Source organism: Xiphophorus hellerii, chromosome 16 (genome assembly GCF_003331165.1).
Source record: "Xiphophorus hellerii strain 12219 chromosome 16, Xiphophorus_hellerii-4.1, whole genome shotgun sequence".
NCBI classification, from domain to species: Eukaryota; Metazoa; Chordata; class Actinopteri; order Cyprinodontiformes; family Poeciliidae; genus Xiphophorus; species Xiphophorus hellerii.
Genome location: NC_045687.1, coordinates 23,547,984 through 23,569,202, shown reverse-complemented (window position 1 = coordinate 23,569,202; position 21,219 = coordinate 23,547,984). Strand labels below are relative to the sequence as shown.

General features: G+C 38.4%; 1 protein-coding gene across 2 annotated transcripts in view; it reads left to right on the top strand.

Moving 5' to 3' along the window:
- LOC116735596 (thyroid hormone receptor alpha) overlaps positions 1–21,219 on the top strand; it is a 70,459-nt gene that overhangs the window by 2,114 nt on the left and 47,126 nt on the right. For both annotated transcript variants that reach the window (XM_032587579.1, XM_032587578.1), the window contains exon 2: positions 7,184–8,114. The gene's annotated coding sequence lies outside the window, so the exon portion shown is untranslated. The remainder of the gene's footprint in view (positions 1–7,183; positions 8,115–21,219) is intronic.

The window sequence follows — 21,219 nt, the reverse complement described above, 5'->3', positions numbered from 1 at the left end:
TCAGAGATTTTTGATGGAAATTTACTTCTCCTTTTTTCTTTTCTGTCTATCATGTCCCTAAAATTAGATTAGATTGTTTTTCAAGAACAATATTTGTGCTTGTGGCACTGTGAATGCTGTGCCATGCAGTCGCTGTCCTGAAAGACTATTTATTAGATTAGCTAAAAAAAAAATTTAATCACAATCCTTATCATTATCCCAAAAGCACCACAAAATATCACACTAAAATTCCATGTCTATGACACAAACTCACGTTGTTAAATCATCAATTAAATGTTATTGATCACATTTTTTAAAATTTTTGTTAAGTTCGTTTCAGATTCTGAGCTGTATACATAATTTATGAAAATAGAGTGGCAGTAGTGTGATGATCTGGGCCTGCTTTGCTCTTCAGGACCTGCATGATGAAGAATAGAGCTATGAAATGTGAAGTTTTGTTTCTTCTGAAACATTTAAGTGTGATAAAGAGGCATTAACTGTAAAAAAAACCAAAAACATGCCTTTGCTTAGAAACAACAGACATTGTTCCTGCAGGTTTTGCTCATGTAGTGTTACACTTGCTTATATTCAGGCTGTGGAGTTTTAAAGGAGTGTAGCTCTTGTTGGGTTGTGTAGTTTTAATAGTGAGTTTTGAACTGGAACCCATAAAAGTTTCTGTTTCAATCTGCACACACGCAATGTCGACACAATACCTGGATCTAGTGGTTTGTTGGAGCCGTCTGTAGCAGGCCGTTAACAGGCCGCTAGCAGGATGTTAGCGTGCATCTCGCCTGGTCTGCTGTCACACCACATTTCATCCGTCAGCACGTCTCCCAGCAGGCTCAGGAACACAGCGATGGCGCTGGAACAAGGACCACTTCAGCTGACTAGAGCAGGTCATTTTCACGATAAACAAAATCAGCCGGCAGGTCGCACACAAAGATCCGCCGATGGTCTCTGAGACTCTATGGCCATTGCTAATATCTCTTAAAACTCCTGGAAAGCGAGTGCTTTCACACACCGCTTGGGAGAGATTTTCCATTTTCCATCATTCTTACAAAATTTCTCATTTGGAGCACATACAGTGTCTTCTGGAAGTATTCATAGCTCTTGAACCTGCTCGTATTTCGTCATGTTGCGACTAAGGGTACACCGATTGCAATTCCGACTGTGGCTGATACCAAGTTTTCTTTTGGTCTGAAAAGTTGCTAAGATTGCAGTATTTTTGGCTATTGTTATGAGTTCAGTCGGGTCAGTGAGTCAGTCATCTCTCAGAGCAAAAGGAGACAGTGGCTGATTTTCAGTCCTGTGCAGAAGTAGATAAGATCGGTTTCACATGCAAGTATCGGCCAATCGCCCGTTTTTCATTAGTTAAGAAAATTGGTGCTGATCCATCAGTGAAACTCTGCATTTTTATGTGATGTAGCAAGAAGCTACCTTCTTAATGTTTAGCATTGAGATGCTGTTTTAGGATTGAAAGGCTTCACTGATAGGCTATTTCCTTTTTTAAATGGTAAATGGACTGAACTTATATAGCGCTTTTCCAATCATTTTGACCACTCAAAGCTCTTTACACTAGAGTCACTTTACAGTGTCTGAGTCACTTTCGCCCATTCATACTCACAAACACACACAGATTTATACACTGATATGCAGATCAGTAGGCAATTGGGGTTAAAGTGCCTTGCCCAGGAGCACATCAGCAGAAGGAAGCTGGAATCGAACCTGCAACCTTCTGATCAGAAGATGACTACTCTACCCTCAATCACCCCCATTCACAACTTGAACACATCAATAGTTTTTTCCAGCATCCAATCAGATCAGCTTTTGAAGCAAAAATATGTCCTTCATCACTAGTTCTTCTGCCTCTTCTTTGTGGAGTGCATGATGTCTGGATGCTGTTTTATGGGAGCAGACCCTCGTTCACCAGGGTCTGCTATGAAACGTTAGAACTGGAAACTAACTGCTGTGGAGTGAATAAGACCATCAACTGATTCTCCTTTCATTTCAGTCACACAGAAAAAAAAGAATTCATTTTCAGCACTATTTCTGACTTCTTTAAGCAAACTCTCAGTGTGACTTTGCGTGGTCCGCTTCAGCACCGGACAGCTCCTGAAAGCGGCACACCTTATAACTAGGTATTATACAGCAGCGTTTATTACATTATTTGAGCAAAAGTTCCAAACAGTGCAGATAAATGTTTCCACCATACAGAACTAACCAGAAACATATTTAAAAGTGAGCCTTGAGTGAATCAATGATGGATGTACGCACGTGGAAACATAGCATCCATGTGACGTTGTCTCACGTAGACCAACCTACGACCTGCCAGCAGCCAGACATGACCTCCTCTCCTGTCCTCCCCCTCCCTCTTTTCCCCTGAGGCTAAAAGCTGCCCTCTCCCTCTGCCCCTGCTGCATGTTTCTATGTGTGTGTGTGAGGTTACATAAGCAGAGCGGCGAGGCCCCCGGGGTCCCACTGTCTGCTTCCCTCATCCACATGTAGACAGACTCACTGATCTGATGAATTGTCCTCATTTTGTTTGTAGCGTTAGCAAACGCCACAGAAGGCCGACAGACGTTTTTGGGGGTTTTTTTTCCAATTCAACATCATTATTAGCTGTAGCATCCCGGCTAGCGGCTAGTTAAATTAGCGGTCGCTATGTAATGTGGCCTGGTTATGGTTCCAGATACTATCGAGCTCCGTTGTAGCGGAGCTGCTCTCATTCAGCAGCAGTAGTGGTAGCTCTGCTGTTCAGTCTCTTTGTCTCCTTCAGTTTTCACAAACTGCTGTATTCATCAGTGTTTCCTTCTGTGTGCCAGACAAACGGAGCGTGATTACACAAGCCTGAGAGCTAAAATAAACACACCGCCGCCGAGGCGAAAAGTCGTGAAGATGAAAATAGATGCAACAATAAGGTGCAGACCTGGTTGGGTTAGGGCAGTCTGTATTAGAAACACCAGCCAGTCTGTAGAGTGACTTATATTGTATTACTATTGACTTTTTGACTTAGGCAAATGAAGTAGTGACTTTATGAGTAGGCTTGTTACAATAAACTATAAATCAGTTGTTGATTTGATAATTAAAATAAGCTCAATAATTAATTTGCATGATTTATTATTTTTTTCTCTTTTCTCTCTTTCCTTCTACCAAAACTGCTCTCCAGTCTGGTGTTTTGTTTACAGAGACTTCATAGTTAATGTTATGTGTTGTTTTGTGTTGCTTTGTTTTTTTATTTTCAATATTTAAAATGTTCGGTGTTAACTGTTCATTAGAACGTCAAATTCATTGATCTTTCTGAATATGTCGTTGCATTATTATGCCATTACTATCATGCTACTTGAAAACAATCTCAAAACAACATTATCGTGGATCCCAATAACTTCCGGGACAATTTGTCGTCCAGCAAAATGTGTTATCATGACAGGCATATATATATATCAGAACGGCAACATGAAAAATAACAATAAATTAATTATCCAATTTTTTTTTCAAAATAAATAACTTTGTTTATTAGAATCGTTTTTAGAAATAGTAGACCAATATGAAAATAGACCACTATAAGTTTTTTTTGAAACACTTGGAGGGAAAAAAAGGTCAATTTTTGCTGCTCACCAGTTTTAAGATTTAAAAACAACAAAAAGTCAAGAAAAACCATACATCAACAAAAGTGTCGGTATGACGAGGGAAGTGTAGAAATGATGAGTGAAATGTCAGTATCCTTCATGATATATCAACTTTAGTCTCAATGTTTGGAATTCAGTCAGAAAATAGAATTTCAACTTTTTTCTTCAACATTAAAATGTACTTGAAATCTTATTTTCTTGTTCTTGGTATTTCAACTTTAATCTAAATTGGAAACTTTTAAGTGAGCCCAACATTTCTCCGTAAGTTTGAAGGCTTGAAGCTCAGGAACAAAGTACAGTGAGGAAGCAACGGGCTTTATGGGAGTTTTGCTGCAGGAGGGACTGGTGCACCAAACTGAATGGAATCATGAGGGAAACAAGTTATGTGGAAATATGGAAGTGACATTAGTGAGTTCGGGCGAAAAATGGTCTTCTTAGCCACAATCATAAAACCAAATTATTGTGAGAAGCTCAAGTTACACAATTTAAAAGGAAATTAAATCAAACTTTAAGGAAATCTACAGTTTTATCAGATTTAATTGATGACAGTGAGATGAAAACGTCTTTGTTTTTTTTGTTTTTAATGTACATAAACATCTGGTTCCAATTTCATAATGTAGATTATTTAGCCCTCAAAGATTGCATCTTTAATTACAACTAAGAATTAAAAAAGATGATTTTACCAAGAAGGTATAAAAAATCCAAAGACTGAGACTCATGATTTAGCCACCCATAATTTAAACCTCACCTTCTTGATCACCTTTTGTTCCTCTGCTGAGGTTTTGCATTTGAAAAAAAATAAAAATAACAGAAGCAGAGAGTCTACTGTGGTTGACAGCACACAGTTAAGTGTTTATGACATCCAAATAATCGCTTTACAGCCATAAACAGGTCTTTGTCTTATCTGTAAACACAAAATATCCACCTACTTTTAATCTTCATTGCCCTTCTACACCATTTATCTTTTTTATTCTGTCTATTCTTCATATTCTTATCTGATGGTTATGCATCTGTTGTGATGTCTCTGGACAATCTGTCCGTCTTTCTGTTTTCCTGTCTCTTGTTATCTGGGCTCAGTGGCTGGTTATTATGCAACAGCCTTCCAGGTTATGGAGGACTGAACCTGCCAAAATGGATAGTAGATATACAAATATATATATATGACTTGATAAAGTAATTAATGTTCCAGACATTGCATCCAAAAAAAGAAAAAAAATGTTTCCAATCTATCTTATTATACAATGTGAATAAGTTCATAAGTTATTTGCTGAGCATTTTCAACAGTATAAATTTTTGATTCATTTTATTTATTAAACAAAAAATCTATCCAAACCAACCTGGGTCTTTTTTTGGGGGGGTCTATGTGCAAATAAAATTTCCCCTTTGATTTTCTGAACTACTTAGACACCGTTCTTCTAATGTCTAGCCATGGCTCATTGGTTTATTTTATATTATTTATCGTTTCAGCATAATTTTACCCTACATTCATTTTACTTAAGGAACTATCTCTTTCTTTCTGTTCCTCATTATGCTAACAGAATGCTGACTCGTAACACATGAACATGAAATCTGTTGATCAATGTTCCAGTTGTTATGAATCAGACGCTTAAAGGAGATCAGTGTTTTGAGTGTTTTACAGTTTTCTAGAAGTTTGTTACAGATTTGTGACACATAGAAGCTGAATGCTGCTTCTCCATATTTGGTTCTGGTTCTGAAGATGTAGAGCAGAACCAGAACCAGAAGAGCTGAGAGGTCTGGAAGGTTGATGCAACGACAACATGTCCTTAATGTATTGTGGCGCTAAGTCGTTCATTGATAATCAGTGATGTCAGTAACGCGTTACGCCTGACCACTTTTTTCAGTAACGAGTAATCTAACACTTTGCTATTTCAAATCCAATAGTCAGACTACAGTTACTTATCGAAATCACTTTGCGTTACTGTCCACAAAAACACACACAAATTACTTAATTTTTTTTTTGTACTGTTGTGACCATTAAACAATCTCTCCTTCAGTTCAACCATGTAAGTGGAGACACATTGTTGATGTAATCATTATAAAATAACTTGCAATTAAGTATTGGCAAAGACCAATTAAATTTTCACAGGTGGCAGAGCGTTGTTGTTAGCAGCTGCTGAAAGAAACTTAAAAAAGTTACTTTTAATGTAACTTAGTTACTTTCCAAATCAAGTAATCAGTAATCTAAGTCAGTGGTCCCCAACCCCAACCAATTGGTACCGGGCTGCGCAAGAAATAATGAACTACTTCCGGATCTTTTAATTTGAAAATCCTAAACCGGATTTTACCGGTTATGTCTTGCGCGTCAAAATTGAGCGCGAGTATAAAGGTTGGGGACCGCTGATCTAAGTTACTTTTTCAAGGAGTAATTGGTAATCCGATTAAAGTTACTTTTTCAAAGTAACTGTGCCATCACTGTTTATAACCCACAACAGTATTTTAAAATCTATTTTCTGAGCTACAGGGACTGTAAGAGGACACAAGCTGCTTTAAAGTTCATATTCTCCAAGTTAACATTTGTAGGTGTCATGGCAATCAGAGACTGCTCTGGTCGGATGAAATCAAAATTGAGTTTTTACTTGTGCACAAATCTACGGGGTTACATGGTTGCGGCTGCATCATGCTGTGGGACTGCTTTTCTTCAGCAGGGACAGGGAAGATGGGTGGAGCCCAACATTGGCATTTGGTTTTAACTTGTCTGAAGTTGCAGCGAGTCGTAATCACTGTGTGAAACTGACTAGAGCTGAGATGCAGTGAGATTAACCGGGCAGTTTACTCTTTGGGTGTGTTCCCACACTTGTGGGTGTACACATACAGATGGGTGATAACAGGATTACACCACAGCAACTTTACATACTAAGCAAGTCCGACAGCTTCTATTGCACAATAAAGTCTTTGCATTTGTTTGACATTTCATACATGTACCTGCTCTCTATCTGACTCAATGTGTATTTGCATTCTGTTTTGTGTTTCATTATGTATCAAGTTTCTAAAGTCCTGCTGTTGCTTCACTTTGAACTACCGAAATTACTGTGAGCCTTTTACAAGGTTATTCTAAAGATAAAGGGAAGTATATGTTATGGTAATGATTTCAATTGTTTGCTTTTTTGCCACAACCAGATGTTTCAGATCATCATAGAAATTTAGACATATAATATAAGACCATGTTTTGAGACTTCTGAATATGGCACCTTGCCTGCTGGTGCAGGAATACAAAAATGACTGAATACAAAAGTTAGATGGTGTCAGAAAAAAATGGATGTTGGGAGACTCTTTAGCCTACCAAAGCTTCATCCATACCAAGGATTTCCTTCTTTTGAATCTTGCTGGTGTTAATGTTATTGCCATTTGTTGGACAAGGGGATGTATTGCAACATTTTTAACTTGAATCCCATTGACCAAATTAACATTAAGTTAGGTTAGGGTGTGCCAGATTGGGGTTAGAGTACTATAAGCACTACAACTCTTGCAAACTATTACCATATTCTGAAATATTACATAAATAACCCATCTGTTTCTTTGAAGCTGTTCTGATTATTTCCTTGTTTTATCTTCCACAGGTGGACATCCTGAGACAACCGATCAGTTCTAGTCAAAAGGCAGAGCCGTGAATCAAGTCTTTATCCTCAATGGACCCAGACAAATGCAGCTGCAAATTCTAAAAACTGACAGTAGCACCTTTTTTTTTTTCTACCTCCAACGATCATCCCAAAATCTTGCCAGAGAAAACTCTTGTGCTCTCTATCTCACAGGACTCTAGAAGTCTTCTCTATTTTACTCAGGTCTTTTTTCCCAATGCCTACCTCCTCCACTAAAACACTGAACTCAGAGACAACCTGTTTTACCTTCTAAACTCTTCAAACTGATGAAGAGCATTGACTTAAGACCTCAAACTTCCTGTAAGCTACAAAACAGCCACACTGATCACTGATAGCCTGGTCCAGTGGAAATTATTCAAACTGGAAGACGGACAATAGCTACTTCAGCCTCTCATCGTCCACTTGTTGAATCTGGCCGAAAGCTATATACCTCAGTTATTATTGTCTGGAAGACATTTGTGTGCAGAAAACACAAGGCGACAATCATTGACGGAATTGATCCAGCAGACAGGAGTTAATATCCAAGCAAGATGCAAGCTACAAAGTAGGGAAGCAGCGCTGGTGTCTTTCATTTGCTTTGGGGATAAAAAATATAACCAGGGAGAAAAGCTGAGTACTGCCTTGGAGAAAACATAACTTCATGTTTCCCAGCACAAAAGCCAGACTATCTAAGCTATCTAAATACACCAGCAAAAAACACAGGGGGCTTTCAGTGAGCTTATTTTTACACCTAAAGCCTCCAAGCAGCAGAAGAAGGTCTTGAAAACTTCACCAGCTGTTTCTGTGCTGCAATCGAGACACAAAGAAACTTCCTGGGAGTTCAAATGCAAATAATCTTCACAGGTGGCAGAAGAGGCACAGAAGAACTGAGCAAGTGAAGAAGGATGTAATGGTGAGTTGCGTTCTCATATTTTTTCTTGCTGTGTATGTTGTGAGGGTTTGAACATGAGAAAATGAAGTCCTGTCAAGTCTGTAACGTGTTACATGTGCGTTGGAAAAAACGGGGTTGCGGAATATAGATTTGTGATGTGGCAGAACAGTTTCCATGTGTTGGATTAAAAAGGATGTTTGTTTAGTCATTTCAAACTTAGGACTTTACTTAAATTTGAGGAAAACTGACTTGGGAACATCTCTGTGAGATCCAAAAAATCCATGACAATCTTTGCTTTGACACTACAATGTGTCAAACGAACCAAACCCCTTGAAAAATATATTTAAGGGCGTGCCGTGGTGGCGTAGGGTAGCGCGACCCATGTTAGGAGGCCTTGAGTCCTCGACGCGGCGGTCGCGGGTTCGACTCCCAGGCCCTGCAATGTTTGACGCATGTCTTCCTCCCTCTCCTTCCCCCTTTCCTGTCAGCCTACTTTCATATAAGGGACACTAGAGCCCACAAAAAGACCCCCTGGAGGGGTAAAAAAAAAAAGAAAAGTATATTTACTCTCTCGCCTGTAGTGGCGCTGTACCAAGAACCGCTGAAGAAAATGACTCTGAAGACACTGAGCACAAATTACTTCTTCACAGAACGTAAACAAAAATGGAGTGGCATCAGATTTTAATGGTTGTAGGATTGCTATTTCTCCCACCGACGCTATGCGCTATGGTCCGCTTCCTCCAAGTGGAGAGATCAGAGTTCACTTTTTTGGTCCAGACTTTCTAGGCAAACAAACTGGAGTACAATTAATGTCTGAACAGGATTGGTGTGTGCAGACCCTAATAATACCAACCTGACATGAAGATGAAGTTGAACATGATTGTATCTGTTTTAACAAGCATTACCTGTTATTTAAACCAATGATTTTTAAGAAGGCCAGTGGTACTAGTACACCTGTTGGCAGGCACCTAAGTTTGGCTCATTATACAGTCTCTCTGTACTTTATTCCTCTATAGAAATTTGGAACATAAAAACCATCTCAGAATGGAGGAATGTATGTAGGGTTTGTATTTTTTTTTTTATTTGTGCTGCTGTTTTGTGGGCTAGTTGAATATATGGAATTTTGATACATAAAGTATTTGTATATCTCTATGTGGTTTATAACTTTAACCAACTAAGAAACAAGAAAAACTCTTCATCAGATTATGAAATGACTATGCAGTATGTGGTTCTATTGGCTTTTTATGCTCACAGATGAAAACAATCTTTTTCTCATTTATTATTTCATTACCTTTTTATCTCTAGCTGGCATTTAAATGTCATTCGAGACGTTTTACGATACACAGCTGAAGCAGATGTCAAACTCTGCTGTCAATAACTGAAATGAAAATATTCTAATGCCAAAAAAGACCAAATTTACTCCAGCTACAGTGGTTTAGACATCAGCACATAATAAAACTGATCAAGTCTTTATTAGATTCAAAAGTTCTCCAAATCTACCTCCAGAAGTCAACAACTGGTTCATTTATTTAACAAAGATGAAACAGAGAAGCTTTTCGTGAAAAACTAAGTACACCCCATGATTCAATAGCTTGAGTAACATGAATTAATCCATTTCTATATGATTTCAGTCATTCCAATCAATATGGAAAAAAGTTTGAAATTTTGATTTCCTGATGACACATTTGACTCCATGATACCTTAGTTTGTACAACAAATCTTAGGGGCCTGGAAGGTTTTGAGTACCCTGAAAGCAAAGGAAGCCCAGATCATAACCCCCCCACCACCATGCAGGGAAGATAACAAAGCTGTGCCGCATAACATGGCTTAGACTTAGACTGACTTTATTGTCATTTTGCATGCACAGAGTGTATACCAGGGGTGTCAAACTCCAGTCCTCAAGGGCCGCTGTCCTGCAACTTTTAGATTTGCCTCTGCTGCACCACACCTGAATAGAATAATTAGGTCATTAAGGCTCTGGAGAACTGATCTACACAAGGAGGAGGTAATTAAGCCATTTCATTTCAGTGTTTTGTACCTGTGGCACATCTAAAAACTGCAGGACAGCGGCCCTCGAGGACTGGAGTTTGACACCTGTGGTGTATACAGAACGAAATTTCGTTGCATACGGCTCAGGACAGTGTTTTGAGCTTCCAATGTTGTGAGGTTACTCCAGAATAAAATAAAATACAGTATAAAATATGAATATAAATATAAATATAAAATATAAAGTGCAGGACTGACAGTAAAATAGAAGTTACTTAGCTCTGTACATGTGCAAGGTATGAAGTGGAGACCAGTTTTTAAGTGCAGTCCAGTTAAGAGTTCAGCAGTCTGATGGCAAGTGGGAAAAAGCTGTTTCGGAACCTGGTGGACCTGCACCGGATGCTGCGGAACCTCTTTCCAGAGGGCAGCAGGGAGAACAGTCCATGGTGGGGATGTGAGGGGTCACTGATGATGTTTCGGCCTCGGGACACGCAGCGCTGGGATGAAATGTCCTGAATGGAGGGAAGGGGGGCCCCGATGATCCTCTCTGCTGTCCGCACCACTCTCCTCACGTTCTTCCAGTCGGAGGCGCTGCAGCCTCCACACCACACAGAGAGGCAGCTGGTCAGAATGCTCTCTATGGTGCTTCTGTAGAACGTCTTGAGGATGGGCGGGGGCAGGTGTGCTCTTCTCATCCTCCGCAGGAAATACAAACGTTTCTGTGCCCTCTTGACCAGAGACGTGGTGTTCACAGTCCAGGTGAGGTCGTTAGTGATGTGCACCCCCAGGAATTTGGTGCTGCTAACCACCTCCACAGGAATGATCTGTCAAAAGAAGGTGTCTCAGTAACATTCTGGTTTATTCAAACACAACTTTTCAAAGGTAACATGCTAACTTAACCCCCAGACCGTCAGGGGCCCCATAAATGCTGAAATTTTAACACAGACCATAGAAGTTGAATTTTAGCATTTGGTTGTTGCGAATGACAATGCTATTAAATCTGATTTAATGATTTCAGAAAAAATATTACATTTGTTTAGCACTTAAATTTAAGATTTTAAGTAGTTGGCAAGTTTATTTTGTAAAAAAAAAATCTTCACGTTCTCTGAATTTAATCTTTGTGTTTGAGTTTAGTTTGCCCACAAATACATAGTGGTGGTGATGCTGTTAACAGGAAGAGGGGCCATTAAGTTATATTCTGCCCAAGACCCTGTAAACCTTGGCCCAGCCCTGCTGCACTATTTTGATTTGCTGATTGTGATTGGTTGATATTTATTTACGCGAATTCAAGGAATACTCCGGATGAAAAAGATGTGTCTGTGATTGACGTTGTTGTTCAACTACATTAACTTTACCTACCTGCATTTGCACATACAGAGCCAAGCACCTGCCAGAACACGTATTGACCCTGAGAGATGCAAACGCACACAATTTGTTCATGTGCTCTCGCATCAGTCTCACCGAACACGCAATAAGAACAGGCCGAGTTATAGTCGCTGTTCGTGTTGAGCATTCGATCCGTACGCTGGTGCAGTATTCTCTGACAGTGAACCCCAACAGAGAGTCATAGGAAAGATAATCATTTCCTAAATCTGCTCAGTCATGTTTTTCATTGTACAGTGAATTTAAAGCAAATAAAATTGACTCAAGTCCTTCACATAGTGAAATGGTGCATAAATTGCAAAATATGACAATATAATGCTCTGGTGGTATAATTCAGAGTTATTCATCTGGATTTTTCATAAGAAGATCTTACTTGATGCTTTAAATTTCACATATATACGGGAAACTTAACTCCCCGCAGATTTATGAATGAAAGTCCAGTTTTGAGCTACATATCCCAACCCTAACCTACAGTTATTGGTCCATATTTTTGCTTGCTCTGTTCGTAAAAGCTGACGTTGTATTGAACGGTTGCCACAGTTGAGATGTCAACAATACAATTATATAAATGTGATCTCCACTGTGTAAACATGACAGAATTAGAGGAGGAGAAACCAGTGTGATGGATGTGATGAAAGAGGAACTAAACCGTAGCGTTTTACCTCAGAAAGAGATCCAGACACATTTCAAATCCTTTACAGTCTTCCCTCTGGTTGATGTTGCCACAGCAACACGTAGCCCTTCCTCCACCATGTGAGGCTGTTATTTTCAGTGACATACAGAAGGCAGAGGTAGCTGTCAGAGAAAAAGCTTTTGCAGAACATTAGTAAAACACACCACACACCTAACTCCATAGAATTGGACTATTATGACAATTAGACAGATTTTTAAAAAATAAAAATCGGATACTATTTTGTTTGTTTTTTGGGGGATTTGACTAGACCAGTTTTTCCCATCCAGAGCCAAATGTTTTTGCCTATTTGTCTTTGAAATAGGCCTGTTGGCGTCAGGTTAATGTGTGCTGGTAGGTTAAGGTCTCTTAAATGTTGACCGTAGAAGGATGCTTGTAGTGTTTGTTTTTTTAATTTTTTTATTTTTTTTGGGTAATCTAACAAACCAGCAGAAAACTGCTTTTTAGTATTTTCCTAAAATAGTGCATAAATACTAAATGATATCTAATAATCCATGGTGATTCAGTCTTTCATACAACTCTATCGGTAAATCAGTCAGGCTAAAATCAAATCTGTTATTTAAACATTAAAAGAATATGATTTTTGCCAATAAATCTAGAATGCCTTTAAAATATATATATTTTTAATTGATAAAGCACAAAAATAACCGAAATCCCATTTTTAAGTGTTAATTAAACAAGTGGCATATTAAGATTTTTTTTAATTTAATTTAATTTTTTTACATGTTTTGATCTCACCTGTTTCTGCCTCAACACTAATTGTAGTTTTTCTCCTAAAATGTGAATGACATCCCATTTTACTTACGACAAAAGTAAGTCAGACTGCTACAAAAGGCCTATTTTAGTTTCTTTGTCTTTCCAGACCTTTCCACTGCTGCAACATGTGGAAGCCTGAACACAAAAACGTCTCAATAATTCATTGTTAATAAAGAAATACTTCAAAACCCAACAGATAATTTTCTTTGCACCTCACAGCTACAGTTATGTGCTTCTCTGTGTTGGTAAATCACAGACAATCCTAATGAATTATAATGACGTACATTTAAAACAGGACATTTACAATCACTGAATAAAAAGATACAAACACAGTTTTTTCCCCACCGTCAGAAGTTAAATGAGACCAAAATAATTTATTTATTATATTTATTCAGTGTATGTAAATATCTGGTTTCAACTGTATGTGCAGTGTGTAAAAATATGAGAAAACACTATATATTGGGTGCAATATTTGAGCTACTTAATGTCACAAAATATTTTTTACTTTAACAGCTAAAACATCAACTATTCTGTTTTGCAGAAACACTCGGCTGTGGCTCATGTAAATTAAATATTAACTGAGCATGATTTTTTCCTTTTGAAGTGTTGAATCAATATATAAATTATGTAGGTTATTTTTTATTATTTTTTTTTAACATAGTTGTGATTTTGGCTTTTATCCTAACCAAGAGGCACCTCATTAAAGTAAGCGCAGATTTAGGTTGTACAAAAAAAAAAAAAAAAGTTTCTTGAAGGTTTCAAATGGTTGTGATAACACATTAAATTCTGTGATGCTAAATTTATCATGAGTCACAATGCAAAATGAACATATTCCACAGTGTTAGTGGGAAATGGCGCTCACATATTCACCATCAGGCTGAACGTACTTCAACTCCGTCTCCATGATGATGAAAGTTCTCTCCTTGTAAAAGTCAAATGTGATGGCCCCCCCCCCGCGGCTAGGCTGCCCCTTTAAACGCCAGCTCATAATGATGACGGCTCTCCTCAAGGTCATCATCCACAGCGAGGGCTCCCGAAGGGACGGGGTGAGGGAGAAAACGCTGGAAAATTCCAATCAACCCTGTTTCCGGTCAAATCCAGCTCCGATTTCTCTGCCCAGGTTTTCTGAATGTTGAAGTTGGTCATTTAGGGATTTAATCCAGAACAGCGACGTGAAGCATTGTTGAATAGTGGCAAAAATCACAATCATTTTGATTGCTTTCTTCCTGATTGCAGTAATTCTCATACGTTAGCCTCCATGGGTTCACAAGTAAATGTACGGCAGACTGCTTTATTCTACTAGCTATTAGCTCTGCACAATATTGAAAGTATATCGTTATTGCAAGATCAGTGTGTGCAATATCCAAATCGCAAAGGACTGTTTGGAGAGCAGTAATTGTTGATTAATATATTTTATGAGTTGTGAAGCTGTATTTTTCTTACTGATGCAATATTTAGTCAGTAGGACAGTCTCACCGTAGCAAAAGCTCACACCCAAATTTCTAACTACATGTGCACCCTACATGTAGTAGGAAGCACAAATTAGAAGGAAAGGAAAGAAGGAACCAGACGCATATCAAACCCGATATTATCATCACAATATTTACCAATGTTATCGCCTAATATCTAGCAACCCTACCAGCTGTGTTTTCATGCCTTTGTCATTTAAGTTTTGAGGAAACTTGAATGACAAAGGCATTCAAGTTTGTCATTACTAAAATTGACAAACTTGAATTAAAATTCAGCAAAAGTACCATGGCTGAAATAAAGTAGATATAGAGGGTGTAAACTAGCATGGAGCCCACATCTCAGACAAATGAAGCAAGTTCTTCCCTCTGAGCTGGAGGCTTGGAAAAGCTTTTGAGGTACATGGCTCTGGTAAGGCACAGACAGCCATTACTGCTCTCACCCCAGCCTAGAGCGCCACCAGGTGGCCACTCAGGGCTGATGGTCCTCCCCTCAGCCCTGGAGGTTTGGACTGAGAAACCTTTCATGGCTCTGGTAAGGCGCAAACCCACCAGTGGATTCTGGTGTTCGCTACGTCGGAACTTATTTGGCAAATGTGTTTCCAGCTCCCCTTTAGCGTGTTACATCTTTCTTTCCACAAAGCCAAAAACCATCTAAAGCGAGCATAAAGACCTTTTGTTGCTTACATCAACTAATGTGATACATCAAAATGCTCTTAAATTGTTGCTTGTAATACAGCTGTTATGTCATTGTTTAGTAGCCGTCTGAGCTGTCAGCTAAATACAGTTTTAATTCCTTAATTCGTACCACAGTAGAATGAAAGGTTTTCATGGTCCTGTCTTGTGTCCATGAAGCTAATATTTTTCACAGACAGCGTTAGCTTATGTCATCCAGGGGGGTTTACTACCTCACTGTTGCAGTTGCAGGAGCTTTATTGACCTTTTCAGGTTGTCCTCTAGCATCAGTGTTGTAGAGCTAGCATACTAGCATGAGGCATTGTTTGGCATTTTTCTGTCTGACTGCAGAGGGAAAGTACCTCCAAGCAGCGTTGTTGTGTTTGCCTTGTTACCTAAAGAGGCTACATGTGTTTTTTTTTTTCTGTGTTAGTAGAATTGAAAACTTTCAGACGTAAATTGTCTTGGTCTGGAGAGGCTGTGGGGAGGACAGAGAATGTGTCTGTTATTGCAGCGTTGTTGCCGGCACAAATAAGAGTGGGTCAGTTTCTATCAATTTTGATGCAAAAGAGTATGTTTAAAAAATGTTTTAGATGTGCAAGGATGGATTATTTTGATAACCCAGAGGATGTTCATGTGGAATCAGTTTTTTTTGGTCAGAGAATAAAATATACTGGGTTTTATAATAGCGAATTTTGAAAAGAAATAGCAAAGTGGTGACAAATGTGTTAATAACCGTACCTTATTGGTCATTAAACACTCATTTGATCTCAGATCTCTTGTCATTCCATTAAACAAACAAGTTTCCACAAAGTTGTTCTTTGTCCAAGTTTTTAGAACATGGACCCGGCTTTTGGAAAGCAACAGTCTACTGTATATGCAGTTTATATTTGCTTTCTTTTTTTTCCTCCGCGTGAATTATAAGGTCAAGAAGAATTTCTAAAACCAAATAAATCTCACATCCTTGGGATGCTGAGAAGAGCTGAGCAGTGGGATATAAGTTGAGCCAGCTCAAGGTTTATTACCCATTTTCAATAATAAAGCATTTTCAGAAAGACTTCCAGAGATGAAATAAAATGCTGGATGGGTGAGAAGGGATCTGAAGGTCATATAAGGTGAGCAGACAAGATGAAGGCTGGACTGGAGGCTTAAGGATGCTCAATAACAGGAATGACAGACTTACTTTATTGTCATTGCACAAAGACACAACAGTGAAGCTGGCAACAAAATGTTGTTGCTTGGCTACAGAAATACACATAAAAACTATAAATGCTACTATAAATATATACATTTATGCAAATGTTGCTGGTGCAAGTACAAAAATGCTAAAAAATAAATGAATCGGGGGAAAAAAAATAGCAATGAACATAATTAAAATTGGAAAAAAGTTTTTTTCTTGCTAAAAATATTGTTAAACAGTCAAAAGTTAACTGTTGTCTGCTGGTGTGCGTGTGGGCGTGTAGGTGGGTGGGGCTGCGGGTGGGCGTGTGTGTGTGTGCTCAACAACAATCAGTAAAATCCTGCAACTCCACAACATCTTTACATAACAGTACCACAATCTTGTTGTGATACGCATTTCTTTAAAACTGCAGAATGTACCATTTATAAAAACGTTTATTTTCATATTTGTTAAAACTGCCACCATGTCCTGACAGGATATGAGACAGAAAATCTGTGAAATATTCAGTCACCTCCGGCTCCTAGACATGGAGGAGACCAACTCCAGTCAGTTGAGTCACACGGGCACAAAGCTGTCGGTTTGCATTACAAAGATGTAAGTATAATTTTCCATGTTGCCTAATGTTTTTATTTTTTTTAACAAAACTGCTGCATGGAAATAGGCCTGCAACTGACATTTATTTTAGTAATCGATTATTCTGACGATTAATCAAATGAAAAAATGGTAGTATAGATTCTACAGATGGAGTCTATAAGTCTTTTATTTAACCACCACATTAAAATAAATGTATTTATTTAACAAATAAAGAAATAATTCCTTTTTTAAAAAAAGAAAATGAACTTTTTGTTGCCCTTAGTGAATCTTAACTGAGTGAAGCCAAATTTATGCTACTTGAAGAGTTCTGAGTAGAACCGTAGTTTTTTTGCTGACGAGTTGGCAGCTGTGTTTCTGACGGAGAGCGGTGTGTTTCTGCAGATGGCAGTGGGACCACCGGAAGGAAGCTCAGGCGGATTATCTCTCATGTTACACTGTCAACACACACTGACGCTTTTAACAAATATATTCAAAAAATGTTCTATGTAGAAGTTACACACTGCAGCTTTAAGGCAGCTTTATTCACTTTTTAGTAATTCAATAGTTATTACATTTGTTGAGCATAAATACCTTCTGGTTTTAGTCGGTCAGGAGTTTTTAGGGTTTCATTCGGCCTCTTTTTTCTCAGAAACTCTTCCATTAGTGCTTTCTACGTTAGCTTGACGAGCAAAGGAGCTTAAATTTGACTGGCAGTCAACCAGAAAAATCATCATTGCAAGTCATATTTCACTAGGCTATTTTAACTTATTTTTTATAATAAAGATTAAATAACGATTGGGTGTGTTTTGGTCCAGTTAACAAAAAAAAGGCATAGATCATCAGTGGAGCAGGTGGTTAAAGTAGCTGGTCAGTCAGCGCTGTGTTCAGCCGACCGTTTAATAATTGTCATAAAACAGCATCAAGCCTGAAAACATAAAACTGTAACAGACTGGATGTGAAATTGTTTTCATTTACTCCATAACTGCACACTGTTTGGGCTGATAAATATGAAGCCTTGAAAATTAGTCCAACCTGGTTTTAAAAAAAATGATTTAATCGGTTCTATCTCTGTGGTTAAACCACTTCCACCTTATGAAATCCATAAATTGGACATAAAAAGCTTGAAACAAACAACTATGGTTCATCTAAATAAAAGAGCGACACAACGAGGGATTGTTTTAGTTCCCCACCAAGCCTGCATTCGGGCCTCGTTAGATCAGCGGTGTCACATTCTGATTGTTCCTACGTGTTAGCATCAGCAGGGCCAGTTCTGCAGCTACAGATGGAGCCGTGGCCTCCGCTCATTGAATAAAACCCAACAGGGCACGGCGACGGGGGGGAACTCTGTCGCTCCAACACGTCCATGTAAACGGAGGGAAGAGGCGAAACGAAGGTCAGCCATCACAGACTTAGATTCCTGGCAGCCCTCACAGCAGCTGATCATTAAAGAGGGAGAGTAGAGGGAGGATGGAGAGGGAACAGGAGGAGAAGCTGGTCGGAGTCGGATACAGCTGCACCGCTCCGATTTCAGAGGTTAGTGGTGGAGTTTATTTAGCTTTTGTACACCGATTAGCTTTTAGTTATTTTCTAGCAAGTCTTGAACCATGAAAAAATTATTGATTTTATCCAAACAAGGTTTTTCTATTATATTTTTTATACTATATGTGTTTGCTTCTGTTTTCAAAAATGCTGTGCTGCAGCAGGGAAGGGAATGGGTGCTTGAGCTTAAATTAAAAAAAAGTGTTTATATATATATAAAGGGTTTGGTTTGTTTGACTCAGTGCACTTCTGATACCGGTATCTGAGGTATAGCATCAACTGATACTGAGTCAATACAGAAACAGCTGCATTGACTTAAAACGTTTCTTTTTTTAAACACAGACATCAATGTACTGAATTACAAATGTATGTGATAACTCTACACTAGTGCAGCACATTTAAATACACCAATAGCTTCACAAGCTTGGTCAAACATGTAACAACAACTTTCATTTGTTCAGTCGGTGGAATTAGGAGTAGAACAGCCAATGTAAAATAATCAATGAAGGAACTGAAACTGATCAAAACAATAGGTTGACCACATACTGTAGGTTAAACATGTAAAAATAAACCCCAACAAACCTTCTTTCAAATGGTTCAGGAAGTGTAATTAGGAATTCTAAATATAATTTAAAATAAATAACAAAACATAACATATCGCAGAGCACAAACCATAGGATTAGACCGAATAGATCTGCCTTTATGGATTGGGCACATTATCACCGATATGCGATCTGGATTTTTTTTCCGATATCGGGACTGATACAGATATTAATATCGGATCAGTGCGTCTCTACCTAAAACATGGAAATCTTTTCAACTTTCACTTCCTCTTTTGCAAAACCATTGCATACACACAGAATATCTTCACAAAAAAAATGGATATTTTTAGTTCCCTTTTTATATATTTGTATAGTCTACATTGACTCGAAAGTGAAAGTTAAATCCTTGTTAGTGTGTGGTTCCAATTCCAGAAGTTCATGAAGAACTGATCTGATGGAGCTGCGGCTTCACGTGGAACCTGAATACTTTATAATCCTTGTGCGTTGCTCGGAAAAGGGGCATTTATTTTTAAGTAACTCTGCAATTGTTCTCTCTTCGTTTCATCCTTCATCAGCTGAAGAGAGGTGAAACATTTTCAGACCTCACACTTTCCCAGCAACATACACATACCCTAACTCTGACTCTGTCACATCCAGAACTCCGATATTAGAGGTGCCCACGCATCCACACGCTTCCATCGCTGGTTAATTACAGGCGCTGGCGAAGAAGCGGCAGCCATACATAGTCAATGAGAGCAGGCGAACAATGAACACACAGAGAGGATGATTGCTGTAAATAAAAGGCTGGAAGTGGAGCGAGGGAGGAGAGGAGGAGGAGACCATGCTTGTTGGCACATGGAGGGATGGGAAGAACCAGGGCAGAGAAGAAAAGGGAAAACTTTGTTTCCACAATGGAAGAGCGTTCACTTGAAATAAAGCATCTGATTTTTTATATTTAAAAAATCTTTATATCTTTACCAACAGTTGTTTAGAAGTTAAAACATCTAATACAGTTTAATTGGAAAAAAAGTGAGTAAAACTTAGGAAACTAATTTAGAAGGTTAAAGAAGTTGAAAATATTTACTATTACAGTCATGTCCAAATTACCCATGTGGTATAGATGACTGCTGTATATACTGTTATACAAAAGTATTTAACTTTCTCATGTTTCAACCACAAACTTAAGAGGCAGTATTATGTAAAATTGACTTTTTGAGATTTACATTATATTATAAATGTATTCCCTCACCAAAGACATACCTGCAGAGTGGCTTTGATTCTTTAATACATGTTGGAGAAATCCTTTAGTCTCCATGGCAACCATTCAGCTGTGCAAAACGGCTGCTCTCACCGAGCCTTTTCCACCCAGCTTCTCCTCAGAGCCTCACAGAGCAGCCCTCCCCCCTCTGCTCCTTCAGACTAGCCAGCAGCAATTAGCAAACACCTGGTGGAACTGCGCATCCACCAAGCTCATCTTACGAACTACTTTTCAGTCCAACACTAGTAATAACAAAAACGCTTAATGGAGGAATGTTAATGTGACGACTTCCTGAAGGCAGAGTGTCGGAAAGAGCTGGAGCCATTTGCTAGACCTACAGTACAGACCAAATGTTTGGACACACCTTCTAATTCAATGGGTTTTCTTTATTTTCATGACTATTTATAAGGCAAGAAATCCCACTTAACCTGACAGGGCACACCTATGAAGTGAAAACCATTTCAGGTGACTACCTCTTGAAGCTCATCAAGAAAATGCAGAGTGTGTGCAAAGCAGTAATCACAGCAAAAGGTTGCTACTTTGAAGAAACTAGAATATAAGGGGTATTTTCAGTTGTTTTACACTTTTTTGTTTAGTGCATATTTCCACATGTGTTATTCATAGTTTTGATGCCTTCAGTGTGAATCTACAATGTCAATAGTCATGAAAATAAAGGAAACTCATTGAATTAAAAGGTGTGTCCAAACTTTTGGTCTGTACTGTAGGTGTAGATAAAACAAACAGAATGGCCTATTCAAAGTCAAGATCTAAATTAAATCCAGAATATGTGGGAAACTTATATATTCATATGTATGTACTCTTTTAGCTTTTTTTTTTTTTTTTGAATTTTGCAAAGGAGAACAAGCAAAAACATTTTCTGAATGTAAGTTGTAATATCCGCAAAAGGGCATCACAGAAGACAAATGTCAACTACATGTCTCTGGCAACCTTTTTGTTTATATTTGTAAAGAAATATAGCAGAACATGTATCATATTTGTCCATACACATAGAATAAAATCAAGTTTTGTGTTGCAACATAAGAAACTGTAAAACTTTTACAAAGCACCGTGAATCCC